The sequence below is a fragment of the Lissotriton vulgaris genome, chromosome 8, assembly GCF_964263255.1.
Source record: "Lissotriton vulgaris chromosome 8, aLisVul1.2, whole genome shotgun sequence".
NCBI classification, from domain to species: domain Eukaryota; kingdom Metazoa; phylum Chordata; class Amphibia; order Caudata; family Salamandridae; genus Lissotriton; species Lissotriton vulgaris.
This window is the reverse complement of record NC_141696.1, coordinates 1,073,211,118-1,073,226,086: the sequence shown is the minus strand read 5'-3', so window position 1 is coordinate 1,073,226,086 and position 14,969 is coordinate 1,073,211,118.

The following is a 14,969-nucleotide window of genomic DNA, read 5'->3' as shown; positions in this document are numbered from 1 at the left end:
CTCATGACTGCCAAAAATATAGCCGTTGCCATCAAGGGACTAGTAGACCAATATGAAGACATTGATGGCTTCCTTAGCAAGCCCATACAAAAAGTTAAACCCAATAACTTCTTCATCCCTTACAGATTTGTGAGAGTCCACTGGGTAGCTCTAGAGTGGGGCTTAAGGCTGGCACTGTTGTCCCTCAAAAACATTCCGGCATACAAATTAGTCCGCTAAACAATCTCTGCCAAAAATACATCGTCCATAAACAACTGAAATAAAATTATCGGCAAAAAGCTTTCAGCATTCACTCTACACCCTGGAACCACAGTAAAGTCTGGCAATGCTGGCTGCACCATACCTGGGGCAACCCAGAGGTCAGCACTTCCAATGGGAAGACTTGCAGCCCCAGGCCGCAGCCCAGATGCCTCTTGCAGCACTATCGGCCCATCAATGTTCTCCTCTAAAACAGGCACTTTATCGGCACTAAGAGTAGCTTCATCCACACTGAGAGGAGCTTCATCATCCAATGATTCAATTTAAAGAGAAAACTCACTGCCTGAATCTTCCACTCCCTCCTCTGCCTCAAAATTAGAGTCAGTCTCTGAACCATGGTCAGAGGAAGACTCAAAAAGCATACCAACAACCTGCTGAGCAGTAATCCTGTGGCTAGCCATTATCCTTAGTAATAAAGAAGACTGCACAAACAAGTCAACAACCAACACTGTGCAAAATAAGTAAGAAAAAAAATGTGTGCCTTTATCACATAGATCTATATACTCAAAAACTATACGATTCGCTTGCAAAAGACAGCTACACTCACCAGCACCTACTCTGCAGAGAGTCAGCAAAAACCAACAATATTCCACTAGAAAGAAAAAAACAAAACCAATTACTCACAAAACTAAAAAATACACATCGAGCACAAATGCAAAACATTTTTGAAACTCAAAAAACAGAAGGCAAACATACCGCTATTATTACAACATTTGCAAAAAACACATTCATGCAGAGAAATGAAACTCATTTACATTGTACAAAAAAAGTCTCTTACCAAACACATGCAACTATACAAACAGCAGAACCACCAGTAAAGAAACCACAACATGGAAAAGTCTAAAGAGCAAAAGCCTTTAACTAGAATAAAAACGGAGAAATAAAACATTACAATTGCAATTCACAAGAAAAAAAACAATTCACAGATTTGGGTTTCATCCATCGTTTTTTTGCTCACCACGCCACCCTAATTTGGACTGAGTTATATACAAATCAGTCTTGACCCTGCTCCCCAAGGAAACAGTTCAACCCGAACTGCCATGCCAGACTCTTCCTGCACCGGAAACATGCACCATGGGACTGGTTTTGGGGGTATCACCCCTCATCAGCCAGACTAGCTTGAATCCAGTGGCACAGTGAGCACGGGACCCACGTCTGGGCATACCCTTCCCACTTCCAGCAGCAAAAACATAAGGACAGAATGCTGAACAAATTAAACATTCACCACCAGTCTCAGATCTTGGTATAATAAATAATTTTTTTGTTAACCATGCCACCACAGTGTGGACCCAGCTATATGTAAATCAGTCATGATCCTGCTCCCCATGCAAACAGTTCAATCCGAACTGCCATACCAGGTTCTCCCTGGACCGGAAACAAGCATCCTGGGACCGGTTTCGGGTTATAACCCCTCATCAACCAGTTTAGCTTGATTCCAATGGCACAGTGAGCAACAGGCCCACGTCTGGGCATACCCTTCCTACTTAAGGCGAAAAAAGCAAAATGAACAAATGATTGATGGTATGCTGAACAAATCAAACATTCACCACCAGTTACAGATCTGGGTTTATTCCATGATTTCTTTGCTCACCACTCCACTCTAGTTTGGACTCAGTCATATGCAAATCAGTCTTGACTCTGCTCCCCATGGAAACAGTTCAGAAAAGGTGGTGGTGATGAACAGAGTGTCTGAATTAAGCAGACCACTCTTACCCAGTCCAAAGATCAGGGCTTGATCCATCACCATTATTTAGCTCATGGAAACAGTACATCATGAACTGCCAGGCGAGGTCGTCCCTAGACCAGATTCTATCATCCTGGGACTGGTTTCTAAATATCACCCCTCATGATCTAGGCTAGCATGAATCCAGTGGCACAGTGAGTATGGTACCCATGTACCATAGTTTTGCAAAGCCCAACTTACTCCTGCTCAGCCCTAGAAATTCTATAAGGCCATGGCCCATATCTTCAGGCAACCAACTCCCTCTAGAACATCTTTGGAACCAAGAAACTGAGATGCATTACACACAGCATACCGCAGGTGGGCCCTCCCTCGCAGCAGGTTGAACCGTCTGGATCTGGCCCAAGTTCAGGACCAGCATCAGTCCTGAGCCCCATTTCGGCTCAACTAATCTCATCGGGTCTTGGTCCATCAATGCCACTACCATCATCCCTGACAACTCACCATGCAGATGAATCTATCATCCTTTCCGACTCGAAGAGGGTACCGCATTGGCCTGGTCCAAAATCAAAGGCAGTGCTGCACAGGACACAACAGACTCCAGGCTCAGACACAGTGCCTCTGTCAATTGAAGAGCTTTAGGAGGAGGGTGAGCAAAAGGCCATTAACCCCACTGAAGCCAGTGCAGAGCCCCTGCTGCCTTTTAACAAAGCCCTCATGAACATCCTCCTTGGAGCCTGCTTTACACCATGTTCTGTGGTCCGAGTCAACCGTCAAGATGCATCTCAGCACAGCCCTGCCCCAGGGGATCCTACATTCCTCATGTAACATTCCTAGTCAAGAATTTGGTGGTATAAGGTTTGAAAGCCAGAGTCAACCCTAACGCCATCACTACCACCGCTCCGGATAAGGAATCTAAGTGCTTAGAGATCTTTGAGAGAGGATGTGGCCTAAAGTTAGAGTGGTCGAATTCTAAGCTGGGAAACCGAGTTCGAGTCTCGCTAAGGACGCTCATCTTTCTGAGATTCTGGGCAAATCACTTAATCTCACTGTTCTTAACAACATTAATGTGTCTATCTGTAACGCAACTGGTATTCACATAAAGAACTCTGATAACTGTGGGTCGGATTTGTGCTATATAAAACTCTTTAAAAAAAGATCTTCTCTTCCACCAGCTTGTCCCTATGGATGGTCAATACTTCTTTACTTTTGGCCAGATATTCCCACACTTCACTATTGGATCTAGATTGGACACCACATACTCCATCCGCTGGGTGAAGCATTCCAAGGTGGCTCTTGGGCGCCACACTTGGATGCAGTTTACAGACTGATACTAAGAAAAACATCTAATAACCCATATACATACTCATGTAGCTACTCACCAACCCATGCAGCCACTTATACACAAAGTGAAACACTAATACATATATTTAAATATTTAAACATTACTCTCTAATATATGTATTCACTAAGATACACTTAATAAACCAGTTAACTAATCATTTTTTTTTAAATGTCCATGTAAACACTTATTTAAACATTTATTCTTCCATCAACTTTTTTATATATATATATATATATATATATATATATATATATATATATATATATATATATATATATATATATATATATATATATATATATATATATATATATATATATATATATATATATATATATATATATATATATATATATATATATATATATATTCACAGAAAAAACCATAGGTTATACTCCATATATAGTTAGGAATTTGCATTTACAAAACCTTGAAAATTCAATGAAAAAACCATTGGTTTTAGGCCATATATAGTTAGGGATTTGCATTTAGAAAACCTTATTTTACTCGCATAAAACCATTGAAATTCCATATATAGTTATAAGCGCTAACTATATATCGCGCACCCGCAATCCACTGCTGATGATGTCACATATTACATCATTCATGACATGGTTAGTGACATCACTGATGACATCACTGATGACATCTCAAATGACATCACTGATGACATCACTGATGACAACATCCAGTGACTGTATGTTTCTGTAAAGTTAAAATATGTCTTACATATTGAAGAATGAGTGGATGTATAAGTGTCTGGATGAAGGATTTAGTAGGTGCATGACTGACTGATTGAGTGAGTGATTAAATGTGTCTCACTGAGTGCATAGGTTAGTGACTAAACTGTTTTAATTTGTGCATCATTATATCTGTTGTTCTACAAACTGCTGCATATGTTGATCAGTAGCTATATGAGTAACTGTATGGGTTATTGATTGGTTGTCCAAGTATTTGTATGGGAAACTGAGTGTGTGTGTATGGGTGGCTGGAAGGTGTGTGACTCTGTACATAGATGTGTGAGTAGTTGATTCACTATATGTATAGATTCAAAAGTGCATGTGCAAACAGCTGTATGGGCGGTTGACTGTGCATGAGTGTATTAGTGAGTGAATGGATATCTCAGTGCTACATGTCAAATTAAGTACATATGTAAAACACAGTACATGTGAGAGTTGACATCTATAAATAACTGTGCATAAGAGCCAGTGAATGTGTGAGTGGCTGTATGGATCATTGTGAACATGTATCAGAGATTGTATAAGAGAGTAAAGTAAATATGTGTTAGTATATGTTTGAATAAGTAAGGTGTGTATAACTGTATAGTTGAGAAAATGGAGGTGTGATTGATTTTTGGCATAACTGACTAGGTGTGTGAGTAACTCCATGGATGAGTGACTGTCTGTTTACACTGATTGTATCTAAGGTTATATTAGAGTCTGAAGAGGTTCATGGTATTATCACATGAATGATATCATCAGTGATGTGATCAGTCATGTCAAATGAGATGTTATCAGTGATGTCATCAGTGATGTCATTTGAGATGTCATCAGTGATGTCATCAGTGATGTCACTAACCATGTCATGAATGATGTAATATGTGACATCATCAGCAGTGGATTGCGGGTGCGCGATATATAGTTAGCGCTTATAACTATATATGGAATTTCAATGGTTTTATGCGAGTAAAATAAGGTTTTCTAAATGCAAATCCCTAACTATATATGGCCTAAAACCAATGGTTTTTTCATTGAATTTTCAAGGTTTTGTAAATGCAAATTCCTAACTATATATGGAGTATAACCTATGGTTTTTTCTGTGAATTTCAATGGTTTTTTAATAGCAAACATCAAAAGCTGTCAAATGTCAAGTACGTGATAGGTAAAAACGTTTTCGTGTTTATGCACGCTGATGTGCTTTAAACACTGCCCCCCCTCCCCACTCCCCTCTTTTCTCTTAGTAGTACTCTCTCTTTGCAGATAGTGAACGGTAGTTAACGCAGACCTTTACCCCTGTTGTAATCCGTCGTACCTGCTTGTCTCTCCATTTGATTGATTATTATCCAAGCATTTACTGTTTTACAATTGGTTCTCTTTGGATCATTCTCTATTTACAAACAAGCACAAAGTCGCAATACTCTGTTTAGTCTTTGCAGATAGTGAAAAATCGTGAAAAAAAATAAAAGTAATCGAGCAAAATCAGTAGACCACTAATTCGATCTCTTTTTGACCTCGGTAAAATACAAACATTAGGAATAACCCTTCATGAGAAATACGAAAATAGTGAAATGAACTGAGCTCCACACCATGAGGGCTGCAAAACAGCTCGACTCCACCACCCACACCGCCCAAAATAACGACAAACCCTATGCAAATATTATAAATATACACAACACACCAGCAAAGAAACAGAGTAAAACATTTTATTAAATAACTATTTACATAACTATTTTATACTTTTTATTGCCCGATCCGGCTAGCTCAATCGATCGAGCATGAAACTCATGCACTGATAACAAGCGTTGAGAGTTTGTAGAATGATGGCTTCAGATTTTCCACATACGGTGTAGTGGCGCGAACTGGCAGGGGGCGTTTGGATTCTACCCCTTCTCCAAATAAGATTTTCATACGTGAATGTTCGTTCATGCTTTTTGTCCCTGAGTTGCTTCCATGTCACTGCCTTACATAAATGGCATAAGTCTTGGTTATTGAGTGCCATACTTCAGAATTCTAAGCAGTTATTGTAACACTGTTTAAACCTTATTTGCACCTGCTGCAGCTGCACTATTCAAAGTAAGTGGGGTCCATTTGTGGACCTGACTGCATTGGAAAACAATGTGATACGGTGCCTCCCTAAACCGCTTGACGGAGGCCCCCGAGGGGCGGTGAGATGGCGCGGACTGAGAGGGGGCGCTTGGCTCCTGCCCCCTCCCCAAGTCGTGTTGCCCTGGTGAGGCCTGAAATCGCCCCTGGCATAGGCGGCCGGCTCCCGGGGTCCGGCGGAATTTTTTCCCTTTTGAAGAATCTTTCATTCTGGACCTTGTCCCACAATCCGTTTCACCTGAAGACACGCTGTCGTAGGGCGCCCCTTTACCGTTTTAGTTGCCATTCCGCCCGCTTTTGGTACTCTGTGCCTCTTACGCCATTCAACTGTTTACCGCTCGCTCTTGCGACTACAACGTCTCGCTCACCATGTAGTTGAGTTGCTCCCGCTCTTAAGATTTGACCGAACTTTTTGGACTGCTGAAAGCGGTGGAATTCCGACCGCTGGTTGGTGGAGACATTTTGACTATATTCGGCACCTGCATTGTCGCGTAATGCGTCATATGACGCGACGCGTTAGCGCACCCGGAAGTGCTCCGGTGCGCAAGGCGCAGCTTCCCGGAAACGATCCAGAGCGCGCCGCGCAGCGCGTAACGTAAGCATAACAGGTCATGTGACTTGTTAATAAAACTTTTCATTGGTTCATTTTACTTTTCTTTTCCTAATTATGTAAGACTAGGTCATGTGACCTAAAAATAACACTTTTCATTGGATTAAAACATTTTTTTTCCCCAAACGATGAAAGCCCCACCTTGTTTCTGGATGTTTCAGACTGAAGCTGGCGTCACCATGAGAGCACCACCATCTCGTAGCTCCGTCGTGGCCATTCCGCAAGCAATCATGGCAGCCGCTCCCCACCGGAAGCCTGCGGGAGTCGAGGGCCCCCAAGACTTTTGTACAATCTTCAAGGCTGAGGGGACGCTTTCGAGAATGGAACCCAAGCCCTGGCAGACAAGCGTCCGAGTTCCAAGGTGTCCCAGGGCCATTTTACTGGACCAGGCCCAAATCCGAAGAGCCGGCCGCCATTTTAAGAGTCCTGTGGCAGCCGCCTACCGCTGCACCGCAAGAGTGGGAACAACTCAACTACATGGTGAGCGAGACGCTGTAGCCGTAAGAGCGGGCGGTAAACAGCTGAATGGCGGATGAGGCACAGTGTAGCAAAAGCGGGCGGAATGGCGACTGAAACGATAAAGGGGCGCCCCACTACAGCAGACAAGCCTCCGCCATGTGCTTCAAAACTGCATATGTATCTCGTGATATCAAGGTTGGGCAACCAGTACAGAACAAGCAGTTACGAGTCCCATTTACACCGGCGCCATTTTGGGCGCGGCCGGGCAGGTCCAGGATCTACTGAAACATAAAAAATGAGCCTGACGTCTCTGAAGCAGTTCACGAACAGCAGGACATAGCAAATAAACATGAACTCTCTAAAGCTGTTAACTCACTGCAGAACAAAACAAGTGAACCTGAAACCTCTGGAATAATTGTCGCTCAAAAGAACAACACACAAAACTCTGTAGAGCCTGAAGAAAAAAAAACAGAAGGGCACTGTAGTTTCAGACACACTTAACACTAATGACGAAACAAAGATATCGTCTGTTTATAAAGCAGTTATCATCTTGACAGAATTGACAAAGAAGTGTACAGACACCAATGCATCAGCATTCTCGGAGAATCTTAAGGAACAAAGAAAGACCTGTTCACTCTTGACACCCCAGGTGCTGTGTATATTGCACTACAGTGCTGCATCGAGAAAACGGGCAACCCTATTGATATGGATTTTTCATTATTGATTATTGTAAAGAAATGGCGACTCCCCCCTTTAGCAGATTAGCTAAATGTTTGCGTAATTTAGGCATAAAAGTTATATTATTGTTGTTGTTGTTGTTATCGTTATAGTTCTGGTTAATTTCAGAAAATGGTTAAATATATTTACAGTTTTTGTTGAGTTCGTTATATTTAAATATTAATAAAGTTTTAAAATGTAACTGTCTTGGAGTACTATATTTTTTTTAAAAATCGGGTGAATGGGGCCTTGAATCGGGTTATTGTCATGTGTGGGCTTTGCAAGTGTACTACTACAAGATCGGACATTTCAAACTCAAATGCACGTTCTTTTTCTTACCTTTCCAAAGCATGGAGCGCAATAGCAGGCAGAGAAAAGGTGATGCACGTGTTGAACACTGCCTGGCCTGCAAATTGCTGCCAATGCCCCCCCGCCCGCTCCTGAAAGAGGACACACACACACCGCTGCCCCGAGTACTTCACAAATCTTTAAAAGACCATGCGCTTGTTCAATGGGAAGTGGATAACATGGCTAAGAGCATTTGCTGACTAATGCATGAATATCGCTGACTTTTCAGCGATATTCATGCATTGCGGCCGTTTTTTATCGCATTTGCGATAAACCTTGCTAATAGCAAGGTTTATGTGCGATAAAATTCGCCGAAGTGCGGCGATAATTATTGTCTCTAAACAAGTTAGAGACAAAAATTACCGCTAGATGTTGGAAATATGCCCCCGGGTTTTTCCTTGCAGGAATCGGGAAGCGAAAGACTAGCACTGAAATCAGTAGTCTCACACCTGAATCGGGAGGGTTGCCATGTCTGGATACTCTACAGCTGGAGCCATAGACTACATCCGCAGGGCTAGGTGATAGCCTAGGTCCGGCCTGGACAATCGGACACAGAGGAAGAGAAGTGTCAGAGGGTGCGGTAGTGAATAGGGTGAAAGGGAGGTGTCGAACGGGCACAGGGTGTGATTCTCAGAGAAGAGCAAACAGATGGGGGAAGTATATGGCCCATGCATGAGAGAGAGAGCGGGGGTGACCATTGCGTGGGGGAGATGCGTGCGAGGGTGGGGAGCCATGCTGAGAATCGACGGCGTGCAGAGAGTGGCCCTGGTCAAGGCATCTAAAATGGCTGCCGTGCACGACAAAATTTTGGCATTGGACAAAAACGCAAGATGGCGCAGACAATGTTTATCAATAAGGATTCATTTATAACAAAATATTTACTCGCAGTGACAAAATGGTGTTCAACACTTCCTGATTTCCATCGAATCGAACGTTAACAAACGTCACGCAGCAAAAAAAAAAAAAAAAAAAAAGCTCACGCACAGAGCGATTTTTAGCCATGTTATCCAATGGAAGGTGGATAACATGGCTAAGAGCATTTGCTGGATAATGCATGAATATCGCTGACTTTTCAGCGATATTAATGCATTGTGGCCGATGTGCGGCGATAATTTTTGTCTCTAAACAATTAAAACGAAGCACAAAATGGCAAATTCCCGTTTCACTACCAGTTTGCGGCCCAGTTCGCGGCCCGTGAAGCGCTTCTACCGTGAAAAATCAATTTTTTTTTATTTTCCCCACGGGACCCTTTAATAACTCCAACAACATTCCTAGGGGGTCAAGAGGGGTATACCTTGCCCCCTTTCAATAAATTCCCCCTTCGTTTTTCACCTCTTCTTCTCTCTCGATCCTACCGAGAGATAAGATGGCGGCCGCTCCGGACTATTTAGAATGTTGACAGACACCGGATAGCCAATCAGCTTTCTGTTATCCAATGGAAGGTGGATAACATGGCTAAGAGCATTTGCTGGATAATGCATGAATATCGCTGACTTTTCAACGATATTCATGCATTGTGGCCGATGTGCGGCGATAATTTTTGTCTCTAAACAATTAAAACGAAGCACAAAATGGCGAATTCCCGTTTCGCTACCAGTTTGCGGCCCAGTTCGCGGCCCGGGAAACGCTTCTACCGTGAAAAATAATTTTTTTTTTATTTTCCCCACGGGACCCTTTAATAACCCCAACAACAATCCTAGGGGGTCAAGAGGGGTATACCTTGCCTCCTTTCAATAAATTCCCCCTTCGTTTTTCACCTCTTCTTCTCTCTCGATCCTACCGAGAGATAAGATGGCGGCCGCTCCGGACTATTTAGAATGTTGACAGACACCGGAGAGCCAATCAGCTTTCTGTTATCCAATGGAAGGTGGATAACATGGCTAAGAGCATTTGCTGGATAATGCATGAATATCACTGACTTTTCAACGATATTCATGCATTGTGGCCGATGTGCGGCGATAATTTTTGTCTCTAAACAATTAAAACGAAGCACAAAATGGCGAATTCCCGTTTCGCTACCAGTTTGCGGCCCAGTTCGCGGCCCGGGAAACGCTTCTACCGTGAAAAATATTTTTATTTTTATTTTCCCCACGGGACCCTTTAATAACCCCAACAACAATCCTAGGGGGTCAAGAGGGGTATACCTTGCACCCTTTCAATAAATTCCCCCTTCGTTTTTCACCTCTTCTTCTCTCTCGATCCTACCGAGAGATAAGATGGCGGCCGCTCCGGACTGTTTAGAATGTTGACAGACACCGGAGAGCCAATCAGCTTTCTGCGCGCAAAGTTCCGTTTCGCGAAAAGTAAGCGGACCGGATCGCTGCCCGGAGCGCTGTTACAGATATATATCTTGTTTTGAACGTTAATTTCTCAAAAACTACTGGAGCACATATATTGAGACCTAGCAAAGGCACATCGGGCTAACAGTCCCTACAATTTTGCCAAGTTTCGTGCAAATCCATTCAGCCGTTCGAGCTAAAAGTGAGTCCAACCGCCCTATGGAAAAATGAATGGGAAAAACGCGTTTTGGGACCCCCCTTTTTTCTCAGGCCCCCCTTAACGAAACCCCCCCAAATTTTCAGGGGCTGCTCAGAAACAAAATGTGCCATTTTCCAGAAAATTTCAGCCGATTCCGTCCACAAACGCCAAAGTTATTAGACATAGAATTTTCAGAAATCCCATAGGGAAAAAGTACTAACTATATATACCTACTGGCGATAGCCAGTAGGTAATATATATATATATATATATATATATATATATATATATATATATATATATATATATATATATATATATATATATATATATATATATATATATATATATATATATATATATATATATATATATATATATATATATATATATATATATATATATATATATATATATATATATATATATATATATATATATATATATATATATATATATATATATATATATATATATATATATATATATATATATATATATATCGAAGCTCCAAAATCCTAAAAATGCCCAGCCGGGTCATAGGAAGGAAAAAGCACTCGCAAGCACGGCACAGCTCGTTTTCACAGGGCAGGTTTATTGAAGACAGACATATATAACACATATTTATTTTTTAAAAAGACACACATTCACTGGATGGTGTCATCAATGATGTCATGAGTGATGTCACTGACCATGTCATGAGTGATGTATTATGTTACGTCATCAGCAGTGCATTGCATGTGCAAGTTATAGTGAGTCCAACTAACTATAACGTGGGAATTTCAATGGTTTTATGCGAGTAAAATTTCCAGCTAACTCTAACTGGTGTGAAACCTATGGTTTTTTCAGTGAATTTAATAGGTTTTTTAAATGTTAATTCCTAACTATAACTGGTGTGAAACCTATGTTTTTTTCAGTGAATTTCAAAGGTTTTTTAATAGCAAATCTCTATAGGTATGAAATGTAATATTTTTTATAATGAATTTTATATTGTAAATGTATGTAATACAATTTTTTATGTATATTTTTCCCTTTTTTAAAAATGTTTTTGCCTTGAGGCGCTGCCGGTGCGCGTACCGGTGAGCGCGCCGGTGATCGCAGTCTTGCGGCGCGCCCCGGGAAGCGTACCGGGGAGCGTCCCGTTTCCACTATTGCCGCGAACGAAAACATCATCGTGACGTATCATGTAACCGCGTGATGTGTTTTATGACGCACGGCGTAAGCGCACCCGGAAGCGCCCGCGCGCATACGATCGCGCAACGTAAGCACGCCCCGGGGCGCGCACCGGGGCGCGTAGCGTAAGCGCGTCAGGTCTTGTGACCTGAAAATAACACTTTTTATTGGTTCAGAACACTTTTGGTTTCCAAATGATGAAAGACCGGGTCATGTGACCTGAAAAAAACACTTTTCATTGGTTCAAAACAGTTTTGTTTTCCAAATGATGGAAGCCCCCACCTTTTTTCCTCATTCTCACTTTGTTCTTTGAGTGAGGAAGACCAGTTTTCATTCATTGAGAAATGGCTACAGTAGCAGCAGCAGCAGGAGAATCTGCACCACCACCACCACCACCACAAGGACCACCACAACACCACATTGGTGGTGAAGAAGAGGAGGAGGAGGAGGAGGAGGAGGAGGAGGAGAGGACATTCCTTCCTGAAGACAATCCCCCTTACAAACCGAGAGAGCACATTGTGTGGGAGTTTTTTAAATTCCCAAGAGGCCAGAAGAAATTCAATGCGGCATAAGTGACTTGTCTGATCTGTGGCTGTGAACTTTCCAGGGGGAACCCTACAAAAAAATATTCTTTTGGTAATTACACCATGATTCGCCACATGCAACGCAAGCATCCTAACAACTATTCTGCGGCAGAGGTGAGAGAACTGTCCAGAAACCTTCCCCAATCTTCTTCCCGAACCTCAACAAGCAAAGAACCCACTCCATCGGGTCCAGAGACAAGGGAGATGGTCCCAAACATCCAAACCAAGTTTGGATGTTTTAAAATTGTTTGTATCTAATGTGGGACTACAATTACATATGGCAAAAGAAGTATAAAGCTAATCAACCGTGCAGGAGATAACCATATCTGCAGAAAAAAACCTTAATTTTTTTCCTGATTTTTTTGCTCCAGTTGAACCGTTTTTGTTTCTCCCCATAAAAATTACAAAAAAATATAAAACTGTTCATAAAAGCCAAAAAAAGTAAAAAATGTTCAAAAAAATATAAAACAGCAAAAAGAATTAAAAAACAGTTCTTTTTAGAACTACCACCAATTTAAAAAAAAATGCTTCATTTTTAAAAAAATCTGTCATTCTTTTTCTCCCCGCGCTACGCTCCCCGGTACGCTCCCCGGTGCGCGTACTGGAGCACATATCTTGAGACATAGCAAAGGCACATCGGGCTACCAGTCCCTACAATTTTGCCAAGTTTGGTGGAAATCCATTCAGCCGTTCGGGCTAAAAGTGAGTTCAACCGTCCTATTGAAATTAACATGGGGAAAACACGTTTTGGGACCCCCCTTTTATCTCAGCCCCTGCTTGATGAATCCCCCCCAAAACTTTCAGGGAAGCAGCGGAGCGCCGCGAGGCAAATTTGAGGAAAATTTCAAGAAGATTCCTCAACCAGCGCCAAAGTTATTCCCAATAGAATGTTGCGAATTCCCTATACAAAATAATACTAACTATAACTACCTACTGGCGACCGCCAGTAGGTTTTATATATATATATATATATATATATATATATATATATATATATATATATATGAAGAAGAATTCCCAACCCGTCAATGGATGACATGCTTCGGCAGGGTGCAGACCTCAGAACGCCACAGCAAACAGTCAAGGAGGCTCACAGACGATCCAACTCAAGTGAGTATGCAGGAAAAACAAATATATATATTGCGGAGTTACATATATGTGGAGGAAGGTATAATAAATCTATTCTTACTTACCTGCCCATATTTTGGATTCAATATTCCGTTCTCAATATTCTAGGCCATCGATATTCTGCTTTCAGTATTTTTGATGCACACTATGTGATTCTATGTGAAGGAATACATGATTTTTGTTTAAAGTACATATTAAAGCACACTCAAACACCTTTCCACATTCCTACTTTAAATTCTATAAATAATAGTGGATTTAAAGTAGAGGGGGTAAAGTTGTAAAGTTGGCTGACATGTAACTTTTTGTATTTTCAAAAGCTCAGAGCCCTATTACACACACCTTTACCTCTGATGGTGGATGGCTAGCGTCCACACTCAGCATTTTTTTGCTGGAGAATGTTTTCCTTGTGACATTCTGTGTCAGGAACTCATAACACATGGAAGGTCCAACAGGATGAACCTTAAATCATGTAAAGCTAGGAAACTTTATCTGCTTTTTAAAATGTAGAGTTTCATAATTCTGCCCAACTTTATAGTTTCAATTTAACTTGGTGTTAGACCTGTCAGCCTTAGGGGGGTATTTCCCCAAACTTGTTGATCTTCCTTCTCCATTTTTTCTGACCTCCTTTTTCCTGGTTTTAGGACTCTGCACTTTTTACCACTGCTAACCAGTGCTAATTTGCTTGTTTTCTCTTCTCTAAATGTGGTAATATTGGTTTATCTCTAACTGGCATATTTAATTTACTTATAAGCCCCCAGTAAGATGGCACTACCTGTGCCCGGAGCCTGTACATTATTTCCAACTAGTGGGCCTGCAGCACTGATTCTACTAGAACTAAGACCTGCAATTTCAGGGCCTGTGTGTGCAGGTGTAAACTTACATGTCATCCTTGCAAAACAAACCTTATTCCAGGCCCAAACCTTCCTTTTAAATGCATATAAGTCACCCCTAGGGAAGACCCTGGGCTGCCAGTGGGCAGGGTGCACTGTATGTAAAAGGTAGCACATGTACTTTTAAGCTTTAACATGTCCTGGTATTAAATAAACTCCTACATTTGTTTTTCACTACTGCAAGGTCTATCTCTGCCATAGGATAACAGTAAAGTTGCCTTTTTAAATTGTATAAGTATAGTTTCAAAATGGGAAGAGATAACCGGTTCATGTTTGGTGTCTCCGGAATCACAGTTAAATATTCAATCTTTTGGTGAAGTCATATTTTAAATGGCAATTCTGAAAATGACACTTTTAAAAGTTGGCATTTTCTTGTCTTTAGAATAGTCTACCTGTAACCTGTCTCTGGCCACATGACAGGGTGTAGAGGAAAGTTGGGATTTGTGTATTCCTCCTAGATAGCCACACACAATGGG